The sequence below is a fragment of the Aquila chrysaetos genome, chromosome 14 (genome assembly GCF_900496995.4).
Source record: "Aquila chrysaetos chrysaetos chromosome 14, bAquChr1.4, whole genome shotgun sequence".
Taxonomy (NCBI): domain Eukaryota; kingdom Metazoa; phylum Chordata; class Aves; order Accipitriformes; family Accipitridae; genus Aquila; species Aquila chrysaetos.
Window position 1 is genome coordinate 22226826 of NC_044017.1, and position 16125 is coordinate 22242950.

Genomic DNA, 16125 nt, shown 5'->3' on the forward strand with positions numbered 1-16125 from the left:
GTCGCAAGAGTCCTATGGGCCAGGATCTGAGCTGTACAATTTAGGGTGCACGAGTAGTATATAGGTATTAGGTTTGATTCTTTTCTGAGTGGTTATAACAAGGATTAAGACTTGTTCAATTAAAACATATATTCTTGATCTTTATTACAAAAAAAAAAAACCAAAACCAAAAACCTGACAAGGGAGAGAATGCAAAGAATGTTAAATTCTGTTCTGCTAAGAACCCTACAAACGCCAAAGCTCTGGAAGTGTTAGCAGACTATTCCGACTCCTTGTGCCATTTTCAAACACAACTTCTGTCTAAAAATTCCGCTGCTGAGAAAGGAAAGGCAGTCAGGCAGTGAAGTCAAAATGCTCAGCCATTTAGGAGCACTGCTGAGACCTCGACCAGATCAGCTCCCTGTTTGTCTGCAGCCACCGTCTTCTACAGAAGTTATTGTAAGAGCTGAAGAGCAAGAAAAATGTGAGCTGCAGTGGGAAGAGATTTTTGTCTCCTTCACTGGGATACAAAACCAGCTCTCCGTTATGCTTTTCTTCCCCTTCTCACACAGAGAAGCATTCATATTTTGACGAGTGATGACAGAACTGCATACGCACGGTTTTATATGGTATCTCTATCTGATGAAATTTGCCTACTGGCATGCCTTGATCATTAAACTTTCTTCAGCTTCTCTATTTGATGTAGCCCCTAAAATATGATATAGCTCTGTTGCCTGAGGTTTTGGGGATTTTTTTCCCTGTTGCTCTTTTTTCTGGGAATGGAAAATATTTTTTCCTAGGGCTGATTAGAAAGTGTTGTTGGTAAACAGTGTTTGTGACCTAAACTGACACTCCCAGCAGGAAATTGTTGGTATAGAATAACTGTCCCAGTGGAACACATGGTTGGGGAGCAAATCGTAGTGCTGTATCACAGTGAAGTAACTTAATGAGACTGTAGAGAGAATCAGGAAATCTCATAATTTTTTCCCTGTTCTAAGATTTCTTGTAAAAATTCTGTAACAGAAAGTTGTGACCTAGCAGGGTAGAACGGGGAGTTTAGAACAGCTCTTTTTTTAATAGGAAAGTACTTTAATTTCATATGAGGAAGCACTATGGTTTCCATTGTTAAGGCTAAAAGCAGTGTCAGCATTTCTACATTTCAGTAACCCTGACCATAACTTTGTTGGGAAAAGAAACTGTAAGACTGCTTGCAATGGCAATCATGCAGAGAGACTCTGCAGGCAAACTTCTGGACTTACTCCAGTCATTACACATTTGGAAAGAGCTTCACACAAAGGTATTTTGTGCATGAATAGTCCAGAGGAATAGGTTTCTGGACCAACTGGTGTGTGGCTAATTTTAAAAAGTCAGTTTACCATAACAATTATTTTATGGGCTGTAGAGCAGATCTCATTAAAGTGGGGAGAGAATCATAAATTAAAGGAGAACCAAACACATTAATATGTCTAATACTGCCTCGTCTTAACAGGAACATTACAAATGGTAATGAGGACACTGCTCGTCTTTGTGGGGGAGGGTGGTAAATATGGTAAAAATAGACAAGTGTTATATTCTCAAGCACAATTTTCTGATGTTATTTCTTCTGTACTTTTTTTTTTATGATACTACATAGCAGCTTTTTTGTACTCAGAGACCCTTGCATTGTCATCCTAATTATTTCATTAGGTTATTTTCTTATTATCACATTACTTTCTCATTTTTAGAAATGCCTATGTATAAGTTAACCATAGTTTCGCCTCTGCTGGAGCTTGGAGCATTTAATTCTCATTACTATCCGTTCTCTCATGTATATTGTATTTTTGTTGTTTTTTTCATTTTCCTGTAAGTCTGAAAACATCTGGGCTGAACTAGTTGTGTATAACAAGTACACATGTGTGTATGTTGGTACACTCACAAGCTATTTAAGCTAATTTGATAAAAAGCCAATAAAAAAGCCAAAATGACAGATATGCTTTTTTCCTATGAATCTGAATGCATACTTCTCTCCAGGAAGTTCATAAAGTGGATCCAGTGTCCAGAAACACTACCATGATATGTTTGGGGGTCACTCTAATAACACAGTAAATCACTGTATGGAAGACTGAAGATCACCTGTATCTTCTTTAGTGTAGTCAATAACTGAATGATTAGGCTTTAGTTTTACATCCTTATTTCCAGATGCAATATATTTCTACAGATTTGTTTATATTTGCAGTGCTGATTATTTAAAATATTAAAAAATTACTTTTTTCTTTGTTTTCAAGTCCTAAATTTATTCATTTAACATTTGCTTCAAAAAAATGTGCATTTTTGTATACCAATTGCATATAAAACCAGAGATATTTTTCTGCTGTTTTGCTATTCAACTTTTATTCTTCCAACTTCAGCAGTAAGTATTAAAGAACAACAATAGTAGTCAGCAGGAGCTTTCATTGATTTCAATGAAATCACACTTAAATCTGAGCCGAGTACGTTTGAAAATCTCACCCACTATTAAGCAATTCTGAAAAACACCACAGGGGTGCCTAGAAATTATCATTTGCCATCCAAAATGGACAAAACTCTTCTCGTCCTTTTTTAATAATGGTAATAATAGCTACTTCTTTCATATTGCTTTTATCAGTCAGTCCTGGACCTCTGTGCAGAGGAGCCTGATTTCATACTTCCCACTGCATGGCTAGAGAGATGGAGGGACAGTGAGGGAAGTGACTTGTTCACCTCAGCATTTGTGAGGGTTTTCAATACTGATCTAAGGCCCAAGGTGATTTAGCAGCAGAGTGGTGCTTAAACAAAACAGTTACTCTTTGGGGAAATAATCATATGAATCATGAAACATACTTGAAATGAGGTAAAATGATATCTTGGATTGGTGTAAGTGAAGCAAGTAGTGTAATTATAGTAAAACTACTTAGAGTGCCGTGCTCCAGAGTTCAGTCTGGACCCTCAGTAATGAAGGGCTCCTCCACCCTGCCCTAGCTGCTGTAGGACCCTGCAGTAGTGACTGAGGTGAGTAGTTCTGACTCTTCACAGAACAGTGATAAATAGGACAAAAGTGCTTAAGCAGACTTGGACTTCGTCTGGCTTGACCTTGGGTGCATATGTCTGGCACACACTGGGTTTGCTCATGTCTAAGAAGAAAAATTCAAAATAAAAAAAAGATGCTGCTTAAATTCATATGAAACAGCACCATAGTTTTCATTGTTAGGTTGAGAGCAGTGTTGGCTTTTCTACTTTGTAGTGAGTCTGAACATAACTTTGTGAGGAAAGGAAACTGTAAACCTACATTTTTGATGCTTTTTTTTTTTTTTTTTTTTTTTTTGGTGGTCTTTCTCATTTTCAGTGTGTTTCTATCTCTACCTGTAGGTGCTGGTGTGTTAGCCTGGGTGTGTAAAAGTATTATAGTATCTGGTACAAACCAGCAATGAAAATAAGCATGAAATAAAGACTGGGCCTGAGCTCCAAACACCCACGTTTAGGTTTCTGTTTGTCTGTGGTATGCAGACTAAGTGTTGAAGCTTTCATTATTGCCAATGGAGCCTAGAAAGAAATTCAGCTTGGGGTTGGATTCAATTACCTAAACATAGATCTTTAGCACTAAATTGAGACTTGCAAAGATAATCAACAAGGCTGCATAGGTCTGCATATATGACACAAGACCTGTGGGAACGCTGTACCACCCTGAAATGTCAGATAGATGCTAGCCAAAGTATTCTTATGACTGAAATGGCAATGGATAGAAATATGTGGGCAGCTGAACTGAGCTAATTATTGATCATAATGTGAGCTTGTGATTTCAACATGTAGACATATAGATACCTTCATTAAGGTTTCTTAATAAAAAATGGTATTTTATCACCTTTAGTGGATGTATTACACAAGTTTGCAGAAACCAAACTGATGGAGAAGGTCAAGTAGTACTCCATATTTACTTTTTGTATTTAAAGAAAGAAAATTAAGAATAAATCCAGCACTTTTTTTCTAACTAGTTTACCTGAAAAGAATGCAGATGAGAATTTACATAGCCATAGAGCCAGTGAGCTAACAGAGTTCAGTTCAGTTCAAGAAATCAGTGACTAATGTGATGCTAGTTGCCCTATGCAGCCTACTTTGACTTCCAATGCCTTTCCCAGAGAGTATGATACTCCTCTAGATGCTATGCTGTATTTTTCATCCCTGTGGGGATATCTCAGGTAACCTAGAGTATTTCAAAAAACAGTAGTTGTCTTCTGTGTTTAGGCAACTGAATTAAGGCCTTAATGTTCTAGCTGCAAGGAAAAATTAATATTGAATTCTGAGTTTTTTGAGAAATTATGCTAGCAGTAGCAGAAAAGAAATAGTAGCATGTAACAATAAGCATAAGCATACACTTATCTAGACATTTGCTAGGAAGTATTATAAAAACTTTATTAAAACCAAATAATGCAGAGAGGATGAGGATATTAACCAGGAGAAATGTGCCTGACCAAAGGACAAAATGCAAACTTCAACAAGTTGACTAGTTAATGATTAGTAAGTGTAATCCCATTTATGCCTTATAACATATGTACTGGAACATTTTTAAGAAAATAAAGACAAAAACATCCATAAATGAACACTTGGAAAGAGAAGAATACTTTGATGTAGAAATAATTTAGTCTTTTTGTATTTCTATAGCATAAACACCCAAATCTGAGCTAACACCTTCAATCATAATTTATTGTCAATGGAGAGAAATAGACACTTTCACAGAGCCAGCAAGACAGTCTCTTTTAGACCTCTGTATTAAGATGAGATGAATCTTGCTTTAGAACTGTTTCTCTCCGCTGAGTAAACCGACAACTTTCCTATTTTTACTTTCATGAGGACAAGCAGGTCTCAGACAATGCTGTCATTTGATATCCTTCATCCCGTAGAGCTTTCATTTGTACGGTCCTGTAAAAACTATCTCTGTTTTACCTATTTTATATTTAGGAGAGAATCACTAAAAAACTTATGGCACTGTAAGTTTAAATTGACATGAGCATCCCAAGCATTCCCAGACACATATCTTTATTCTCTTAGATGTGGCTGCATCAATGACAATATAAGTAAGAACCTGAATGAGTGTCAGTTAAATGAACATCAAACTGAGTAAAGCATAAATAATAACAATAGGAAGAATAGGTTGTTCATTATGGCTTCTAGTAAAGAACAGATGCTGACTGGTGAAGTTAAGGAAGGGAGAGGTGAAGTCTACTTCATATACTTGCAACTTTTCTCTATCATCATCTTGGACTAGTGTAAAAACAACCATTCTTATTACTTAAGAAAAAGAGAGACAACATGTGTCTCAAACAAAACATGTCTCTGGCATTGTTCAGGAAAGCAGGGACCAGGAAAAGTATTACTTGTACCTTCATTGGGGCATCTGGACACTACAGTGATAAATTAGTAGGCTGTTTAGCTGATAGATAGTAGGGACAAAGGTAAAACTGTGCTTTAGTGTTAGCTCAGAGGGATCAAAAAGGGGAGAATTGGATTCTGTTCCTGACTCCCTCACTGCCTAGGTATGTTATTAGCAGACTGTGGTTTGATTAGCATAAATAGGCTCATGAGAATTTGACCCTTAGGCTCATTATCCTTAAAAACCTATTCTGAGGCTGACCTAACATTTAAATACTCTGATATCCTAACAAGAAAAGTATTATAAAAATGATAAATATGGTTTGGGTTTTGTTTGTTTGTTTTTTTGGTTTGGTTTGGTTGGGTTTTTTTTTACTAGAGAGCTGATGGTCAAAATAAGAAGCTATAAAGAAGAAAAGACTACATAGTCTGAAAGCTAAATTAAAAGACATAGCAGTTTCCAATGATAGCAAAAAAATCAATAATAGGATACTAGCTGTCTCCACATTGGCTTGTGTAGTTGGGCAAGATTTCTGGAAAAGAAAATTAATTTGAACTGAAGCTAGACAAATCACACATGTAGTTTAAAAATCTATAAGAGAAAAAAAGAGCAAATAAAAAAAATGCAACAACGCTGAGTCAGTCTCTGCTTTTTCCTGATCACTTTTTAAAAAATCATCATTTGGTAATATTATTTAATTATTTTGCAAATGTACCTGTCTTGTTCTGCTGGAGGAAGAATTTATTTGGTTATGAAAGGCAAAATATGAGCTTAGTTACACAGATTATTAAGAAGCCAGAAGATTAAATTCACCTAATAAAAATACATAGTTATAGCCTATTTTGTTGTAGTGCTGGATACACAAAGTACAATTGCCATTTCAAAATTACACACTTTTTTCCTTCAGCATTATTCCTTAAGACGAATTACTCTGAATAAATGTTAGCACATGTTCAATGTCAAAAAGTGTCCAAATATTATTATACATTTTTTCCTGTAAAGAAGAGAAAAGCTTATAATCCATATGGTAAAGGAGGAACTGGTTACAGATCTTACTGTAGCATGTCTCTTGAGCATTCATTTAGTTAAACTGCAAGAAGCAAATGAAGCTGAACTTCCTTCCTCAACGTTGATTGTGTTTGCTGACCTCTGCTAGGGCCAGAAGTACTGCTGTGTGATGCTGTCACTTCCTTCACAGTTGTAACTTGGCACTGTGGCTATTGTCCCTTCAGCAGGGATCCCTTGATTTGGTGGAGGATCAGAAGACATTGCCTGCACATGGCATATTTATAAACTAACATATGTTGCTGTGATTCTGAATCTTGACTGTCCAGGGCAATAGAATGAAAAATAACAGAGCTTATACATGCCTACAGATATACTTTTATTCTTTTTTTTTTAAAAAAAATTTAATAGCACACTATTTTAAGTCTATCTCTTGATTCCTTCATATCCCTTTGTTCAAAATCTTGTACAAATTTGATTTAAATAATGTATTTAAATATTGCAACATGTGGAATGAAATAAGTTTGCCTATCCTAACCACTTCATATGCAATAAAATTGACAATTCCTATATAAAAGTGATGTTTTGATTCATTACTGTTTACTTACCTTACTTTCAAGCAGCATTTTGCTTTTGTTGCAAGATAAACTAATGTTAAGGATCCAAGTACAATTCAGCTGTTGGTCACATTCCTTGAAATGTATGAAGTGTTTGCATAACTTTACAAGCATTTTATCTCTTCTCAATGCTATGAATACTTCTCAGTAAGTAAGAGTATTATTCAAAACTTAAATAATTCTCAACCAAATAGATTCCTATGTAAAGAAATACAACTGAGCAACGTATGGTTATTTTATAGGCCTCAGCAAGGTGGGGTCTTTAGAGTATATGAAACATCCATATTGAGGTTATCAGAGGGTAAAAGATAGGCACGATGGTCGTAAGAAAAGACAAGCGAAAGGAAGGCCTGATCTGAGTGCCTCCGAACCAAAGTTATTCATTTGATATCCTAGGATTCTGAAAGAGTCTTAAAGGGAAGAATATTTTTGCCACTACAGAAACATTAAATCTCTCCATTAGCTATGTCCAGAGAGTGCCCAGAAAGAACATTGACAGTCAATAGCCTCAAAATGCTGTTTGATTGCCCAAACCCATGTGCAGGACCTTGGACTTGGCCTTGTTGAACTTCATGAGGTTTGCACAGGCCCACCTCTCAAGCCTGTCAAGGTCCCTATTGTCCCAATTGTCTTTCAATTTCCTTTTGTTGCATCTCATGATATGTTTGCCCAATGAATTTAAAATATAACTCTTGCTACTGCCGTTGTATATCATAATATAAAATATCTCCTGCAACACTCTAAATAGGATAGGCATTACTTCTATTAGTAATGGGTGTTTGCACCTGTAGGAGTCAGTACAGGGGCAAAACTGCAAGATTAAAACTTCCATAGTATTTTTTCTTTTGTGTCAGAAATGATAAGAAATTGCAATTACTTGTTATTTCATGATGACAATATGATAGTAAGGAACAGTATATCACTGTACTGTTGTCTTATCAGCACTTTCCTCATCAAAAGTTCACTAATGAGTCCAGAAAAAAAAATATAACTAAATATGTATGAGTCTATATGTTTTCAACTTTACATCAAATGACATTGGCTGAAATATTACAGTAACCAGTAAGGTAGCCACCTGCCTATTTTCACTTTTGCTTTGAAAAATGAAAGCTTTTTAAAAATATATGCTATGCTTTAAATTGTAGAATTGCTTTTTCCACAGCGTTACTGTTTCTGAATCCAAACTGCCAAAGATCAGCTCTGTCTATAAGCCTCTTTGAGCTGCCTGACTTTTGAGCTGCCTGACTTTTTTTTTTTTTCCTTCTCATTTATAAATAGAAAAGGGTGTGGAAAAATGCATTTCTATTCAAATGAATCCACTTCTACATAATAAAACAAATGCTGCAATGTGATCCCTTTCAGGCAAACAGCTCAGGAAAGCAACTGTAAGCTTTTTCTTACTTTACTGCTATGCTTTATTGCTGAAGTAAAACACTTCAGGGAGGTATTAAATATGCATGCTATTCTTTTTTCTAATTTTAGTGTGAGAATTATCCTCAGAACTGTGTTTATACAGTATGCAGAATATAGCAGATCTGTGGCAGAGTTAAGAAACCCGTGAGGAGGTATCAAAGTTTATGCATCTTACTTCAAATTAAATCTCTGTATCAGCAGGGTATTTTCCTCTTATCTTTTATAGAGGCAAAGAGATGGGTTGAGAAATGTGTTAGGTGCCTTGTGCTTCGTTGTCATTTTTATCCTTTACTTTCTAAAACTAAAGAGACCTGTTAAAACTGTTCATGATAAGCTCTAAAATGTTATTTGCTATAATTTGTTTTTACAGTTCTGTGAGGGATTTTGCTTTTTCTAAGAGTCTGGACTTGGAATAATTTTAAGTATCTCCATCAACAAAAAAAATTATGCCTTACATAGCCACCTTTTGTGAGTTTTTAAGCTTTTATTTTGGAACTAAAAGGTTCAATCTGAAGTCCAATTTTGCAAAAACTTGTTTCACTAGGACTTGATATTTTTTTGTGGGGTTAATTTACAACAGTCATCGCCCGAATTCCTTTTCCAAATGATATACTGACTATTTAGCTCTTTATTTGAAATTGGAAGATAAAAGTACTGTAATCTTAAAAAAAAAACCAACCTAAAAATGACACTTAATTAATGATTTAATCCGGGGAAGCTTATAAGCACCTGCTTCAAACTGATTACTTAATTTGAGTACCATCAAAGTCAATAGGAGTTAAGCACCTCCTTAAAGTTAAACAAATATTAATATGCCTCGAAACAATGTCTACAAATACATATTTGGAGGAATACAACCTTAATTTGCTCATTTGATGACACTGCAGGACTGTGACCAAATGGAAGCCAGTGAACTCCTTGCAACACAGACCCAGTAGCTTATTAAGGACACTTAACTAGGTTGTAGGATACTAATGATCAAGCTTTTGTTTCTAGTCATGGGTAACCTCGGGAAAATAGGTATTTCATTACTCAGCAAAGTGCTCTGAATTGTTAGGGTTTTTATGATCATGCAGCAAGAGATACCTGCATGAATCACAGAGTGAATCTGAGTGCCTCATTTGGGCTGAAGGTTCTGTTGACATCTGCGTATATAAAAGCTAAATGATTAAATACCTAATGGTCATCTCTCTTGAAGGCCTGATCTAATTTCTATTAAAATAACTGGAAAACTTCCCACTGACTTCAGTCACCACAGGAGTCTGCTTTCACTCAGACCACCTTCCCAGGGGACTCATACTGAGTTGTACATGGCCAAGACCTAGATAAAAAGAAAGTGACTTGGGCAACAGACTTATTAGAGCAATTGAATGTATTTCCTATTTGTAACCTTAACTTACAGTCTTTCACAAGGTGAGATTACACATAAATGTCTTTTATCCAAACTGACAGCAAATCCATTTGAAAAAACAATTCTGTTCCATTATGTCTCTTCATGGTGTTGTGTATAACTACATGAAGTCGGAATATGTGAGATAGACTCAGTATGAAACAGCTTAATCAAATATGGCAGCATCATACAACTGCATTAGTAGTACAAATACAACATATTTTTAGCGTATCTGCCATTATCAATCCACTGCTGGACATAGCACTCCCTGTGTCTTACATCTTCTGCAGTATCTGGTTAGTGTGTACCCCTGCTGTTCTTGATTATCTACCAGGTTCTGTCTCTCTGCAATTCTGTTTAGTCTCTTCTGCTGGGATTCCCAGGCTTTGGCAACCATTCCAGAACTGTCTTTATCAATCTATCATCTTGTCTTCTGGTGACACTCTTGTATGTTGCTGCTGCTGTTCTGGATCTTCTCATATGTTATTTCACATTACTCTCCAATCCACTGCTTTTGCTACTTAAATATTAAGATAATTCTTATTAATAATTTATTTAATTCTTTGTGGAGCACTTATATTTTGATTTTTTTTTCAGCAGTTGTGGAAATAACACAACTAGAATGTGTATTATTAACAAGGAAATTATTGTATCAGTTTTATAAACCTTCTTCCGGATCGGTAAATGCACTGCTGTGCATACAGTCAGCACAAGACTGTGCACTATTTAGATCCCACTTACAGTTTCAAAAAGATGTTTAGTAAGGATTTTACACTTTTTACAAGAAGCATGAGATCTGCATTCAAATCCTTGTCGGGTAGAACAAGATACGTTTTCCAAATCCTGGGGGAATGCTCCAGTTGTGTTAATGGCTAATATGATGTAACGTGTTCATTTTGGTTTAATTTGTTTTGTCTTATGTGTCCGTTCTTTTTGCTTGTTTTGGGCTTCAGGTGTATTCCATAAACTCTATCTTTATTTGAACAGTAGAACTGGTTGAAAAAAGCAATTGCTTCAATGAAAAATGTCACTAACATTTCACAAATGTGAACATTTTTACGGAATGACTGAAAACACTTCTATTTTTCTATATAAATGACAGTCAAATAATCTGGTTTCATAACCAGTAATTGGAAGAGTGGAACTCTGATAATTTGGGACTGGCAGTGGTCTACAAATCTTCCCTTTCCCTATTTTTAATTTCAATCTGGCCTAGACCTGTGTTAAGTCAAAGTTCTTATTGTGTAAGGACTATTCAGTGGTAGATACAGAAATAATCTGTGATCTCAGCCAAAATGAAAATAAAATCCTCACAATAAACAAGAAAAAACTTAGTAATTGTCACTGGTTGGCATTACAGGTTGGCAGGCTTAAACAGAGAAAAAAAGATCATAAAGAGTGGATTTTATTTTCCACACCTTTAAAAAATATATAACCAAACAAAGCAGAGCCATGAGCATAGTTCATTTAGCACCAATTACATATCCATTATAGAAAAGGCATTTGCTATGTTAAAATGAATAATGCTTAGGTTTATGAGATTAAATGTAGTGGAAGACTGGTCACAGATATGTCCCTGCATCACAACACTGTTAAAAAGGAACGAAGACTTTTTTTTAATGCTATTTTTAAAATATGCATAGAATTTATAAAGTATATGTATATAAAAATATAAATTATATATCAAAATATATACATATTGCATATGTTTTATATATATTTTTATATGGCATGTATGTTTATATATTTATATATATTTACATGCACATGTGTGTGTGATTCCAATTGTAAAAGCGGTTACTAGGCTTCTGTTTTTAGCCTGATACTTGCTTAGTTTATTAGCTTGTAGATAGGTTTCTTTGTGTGTTGGTATGAGGGAGACAAGTAAGAAAAAAACCCCAATTTTAAAACTTCTGAAATATGTAAATTATTGATAGATGAGTAGAAAACTGAACCCAGTAGGTACAGATAAGCTCCACTTCTAGTCTGGAAGAATATGTGTATACATTAAATATTTTCCTTTAGGAATCAAACAAATGTAAAGTCCTATTTTCCCTTTCTGAAAGGGACTTGAACTTCTGGAGCTATGAGATGCCCTTTTATGGAATTAAAAGGTGGGACAGTAGCTAAGCGATTCATATCTTTTGAATTATATGCAGGGGTGACAAAAGAGAGTGATCTAATAAGGTCCTTTTCATAAACTGATCACTCATCTTTATTTTCAATGAGAGATGAGGTCCCCAAGCATCTTAGAAGTTGTTCTAATATAGCAGTACTCATGTAATTTCTAGTGATTTTCTCCCTTTCCTGTATTTTTTGATTACTAACTTTTAAAATCTATGGCTTCATTTTTTTTGAAACTACTTGGAGTTTACAGGTGAGGTCCTCCCTCAACTTGTGTAGTTTACAGGCTTCAGAAGACATAAAGTCTGATTTGTCTGCTTCTGTTCAGGAGTTGCTGTTCTTAACGCTAAGATGTATCCCTCTCATTTTGTAGGCAAATGTAAATTTTTCAGGAGCAAATGTAACTTTCTTAATATGTCAGCTTGACTGATGTCTCTTGAAGTTTTTGTTCATTGATTCAAAACCTATCTCACACAACTACTTTAAATATATAGTGATAAGATTCAAGTCTGCATTCACATCTGGCCACCTCTTTACCAGAAATACACTGATGAATTGAAACGAATAAAGCAACTAAGTGGTCAGGGAATTAAGCTGATTTGATTTAAGATAAGCAGAGATTAAAAGAATGTTACTATTCACAGATTTGCTAAGAGGCAGCAAAAAAGCTTCATGATAATCCCCTAGCTATTGCTCAAAGATGTACATACCAAAGATAGAAATGGAAAGGATCACAGAAAAATGTGTATGTAGTAGGAAAACAATACAATGAAATTAAAGCAGTCAAAGTTGAAGTGAAGATCAGAAATTTCCAAGCCTGAGACCTGATGTATTAGACTGTAATTGTGGTGGGAAAAAGCTATATCAGTAGGATTAGTTAAGTCAAACTGGACAAAGCATAAATACATGGGATAACACCGTGCAGAGAAGAAAGGCAGGAAAAAAATGGCTATTTAAAAAGAAAACACTTCTAATCTCTTGATTTCACAACATAGATACTAGAGATGGAGCAAGAGTGAAGCCAAAACCAACTATATGTTAAGGCTGAATCAAGTAAGACATAAAAGGTGCTCTAGATTGTATTGCAATTCCAAATAAGAGGACAAGATTGTTCATGTCATGGAGCTCAATAGAAAAAAATCCCCATTAATTGGAATTTAGTCACCTATAACCCTCTTTAGTGCCACACAGCATCTCAGTCTGCCTACATTCTAGGACTGCTTCACCCTGAAATTCATTATTTACTCTTCTTCTTAGCCTGAATGCTCACTTGCCAATGACAGTTAATTTGTCATGCCTGCTCAGAAGTGCCTGTTTTGAGGGAACAGATACTTCTCTTCAGGTAGGAACTCAGATGTGACTCATATGCATGATCGAAGTCCACTAAGAAACCCCAAAACATAAATGTGATTTGCCACTGTCAAGTTTGTGTTTAAACGTCATGTCTCATTTGATAGCTGTGATGTAGCTTAAGCATGAAGTAGGAATTTGTAAGCTTGTTTTTTTGACCCTGTCAGATGGAAAGGCTTTGAACTTGCGTCTCCTAGGACACTGCTGTGACAACCAATCTGTGGAGTATCCTCAGTAGGAGATCTTACATTTTTTGAGGCTACATCACTGTGCAGTCACGGATGAGAGTGTAATGGAGTTAGGAGGAATGCAAACTAATGTTATACAACAGTTAGGGCTCACATGTAGGGATGGGACTATCTATCTGTAGAGAGATTACAAATGCCATGGTAGGCTCAGATGCTATTTTCAATTTCTGTTTTGTTTTGTGGGTTTTTTTGGTGGTTTTTTTGTTTGTTTGTTTGTTTTTTTTTTGTATTAGAAAGAAAAATCCCTACTTGATTAAGTCTTATCCTCTGAAGGTGATGAGAAAAACTGATTCAGGTAGGTGAACATGGTGTGTTTGCCTAGCATTTTTTACCAGTTCTTATGCAGAAATTAGAACCTGAATCTTCACTGCGTCTGTAGGGAATTTGATTACTCCTCTTCTTGCAGGCATCTAAATTTTTGCTACAGTAGTATTTAAATTGTGTACCTAAATTAGAAGGTCTGTATAGTTCATTAACTGAAGGAACTGAGGTAAATACACACACACACATATCGATTTAGTAAACATGTAATCATTTGCGTGAGCTGAAAGTGTATTAATACATGACATGTACATTGACATGTATTGACATGTATCAATACATGTCAATGAAGAAAACTGGGAAAATGGCCAGACCTTGCTCATATTACAGTAGGATAGAATATTACATATGAAATTTGGTTATATTCAGTCAAAAAGCAAATAAATTCCTCTCTCTGAAATAGGGAAGAAGAGTTTTGCCTGTGCTAAAAAAATAAAGGTACCTTACAAATGAAAAGAGGAAAGTAAAAACTATGGGGTAACAGGTGTAGTAGAGGAACAGAATAAGAAAATATAAAATGAAAGCCTCTTATTTGTCTTCAATCTTTTTATGAGCTTAGACAGAGGTCTAGGTTTTTGGATTTTTTTTTTTTAAATGAATTATTCTTTCCTGAAATGTGTGAAAATAAAGTTTTTATACTTTTTTTAGATCCTTTTGTTAAATCTGTTAATCTATTTGTAATCTCATTCTGATCCTTCTTAGGCAGTAAAGATTATGATAACATATTGGCTTGTTTATGATAACATATTGGCTTCAATAGGTAGGGAAAATATGAGTACATTATATGTTTAAAGGGAAGACACATTCCATTTAACACACATTTGAAGATAGCCATATGTATGCACAGAAGAATCTAGTCTTTGGGAAAAGGGGCAATCGTATTTCTTATGGCTGGGAGATAATAAAATCCCTTGGTCCATTTCAGAACTGGTTTAGGCAGAGAATTAGCTCATTCTATTTAGCATCTGGCCTATTTTATGTCTTCTCCTGAAGTTCAAGGACTGCAAGCCTGGAGTCTCTGGGAGCACTTAGTTATGTGTTGAATGCCAACACTTTCCTATCATAGTTTTTACTCACAAAGTCTTTTGGATGCACTGGATACTGTCTTCTGGGATTTTCTGTAGCTTCTTGTAGCAACATAAAGAGCTTCCTTACCAGCACTACTTTTATTTCCTGTTTTGCAATGGAGAAATTTAAACTAAACAAGCAAATAAATTAATAGAATACTGATTCGATTCTGGCCAATCTAACTGTATGAGAAAAGTTCCTCTGTAGCTTACTGCTGTGTTTCAGTATGAACATTCCTTCAGCCTTGCTAAACAGAGTGTCTGCATGGGCTGTTGCTGATTCCTCAAGCTTTAGTCATCTCTGATACCAGCAGTGGCCTGGCTCATAAGTTCATCTGCTCACCCCAATCTGTGGGTTTTTTAGCTCTCTATATTGGGCTTATGTGGCAAGGTTCTGGTAGCAGGGGGGTGGGCTACAAGTGTGGCTTCTGTGAGAAGACACCAGAAGCTGCTCCCATGTTGGACAGAGCCAGTTCCAGCTGGCTCCAACATGGACCTGCTGCTGGCCAAAGCTGAGCCAGTCAGCGATGTTGGTAGCGCCTCTGTGATAATGTATTTAAGAAAGGGCAAAAACCCCTTTGTAGCAGCACCTGGGAGAGAGGAGTGAGAATAAGTGAAAGAAACAGCCCTGCAGACACCAAGATCAGTGAAGAAGGAGGGGGAGGAGGTGCTCCAGGTGCTGGAGTAGAGACTCTCCTGCAGCCCGTGCGGAAGACTGTGGTGAAGACCATGTTGAAGCAGGTTGTACCCTGCAGCCCATGGAGGATCACGGTGAAACAGATATCTACACTGCAGTCCGAATAGGACCCCATGCCAGAGCAGGTGGATGTGTCCTGTAGGAAGCTGCAGCCCATGGACAGCCCACACTGGAGCAGGCTCCTGGCAGGAATTGTGGCCCTGTGGAGGACCCACAGTGGAGCAGTGTGCTCCTGAAGGACTGCACACTGTGGAAAGGACTTGTGCTGGAGCAGTTCATGAAGAACTGCAGCCCGTGGGAGGGACCCACATTTAAGAAGTTCATGAAGGACTGTCTCCCATGGGTGGGACCACACGCTGGAGCAGGGGAAGAGTGTGAGGAGGAAGCAGCTGCAGAGATGAAGCGTTATGAATCGACCACAATCCCCATTCCCCATCCCCCTGTGTTGCTCAGAGGGACAAGATAGAAGAACTGAGAGTGAAGTTAAGCCTGGGAAGAAGGGAGGGGTGGGGGGATTTGTTCTCATTTCTCATCATCCTATTCCATTTAATT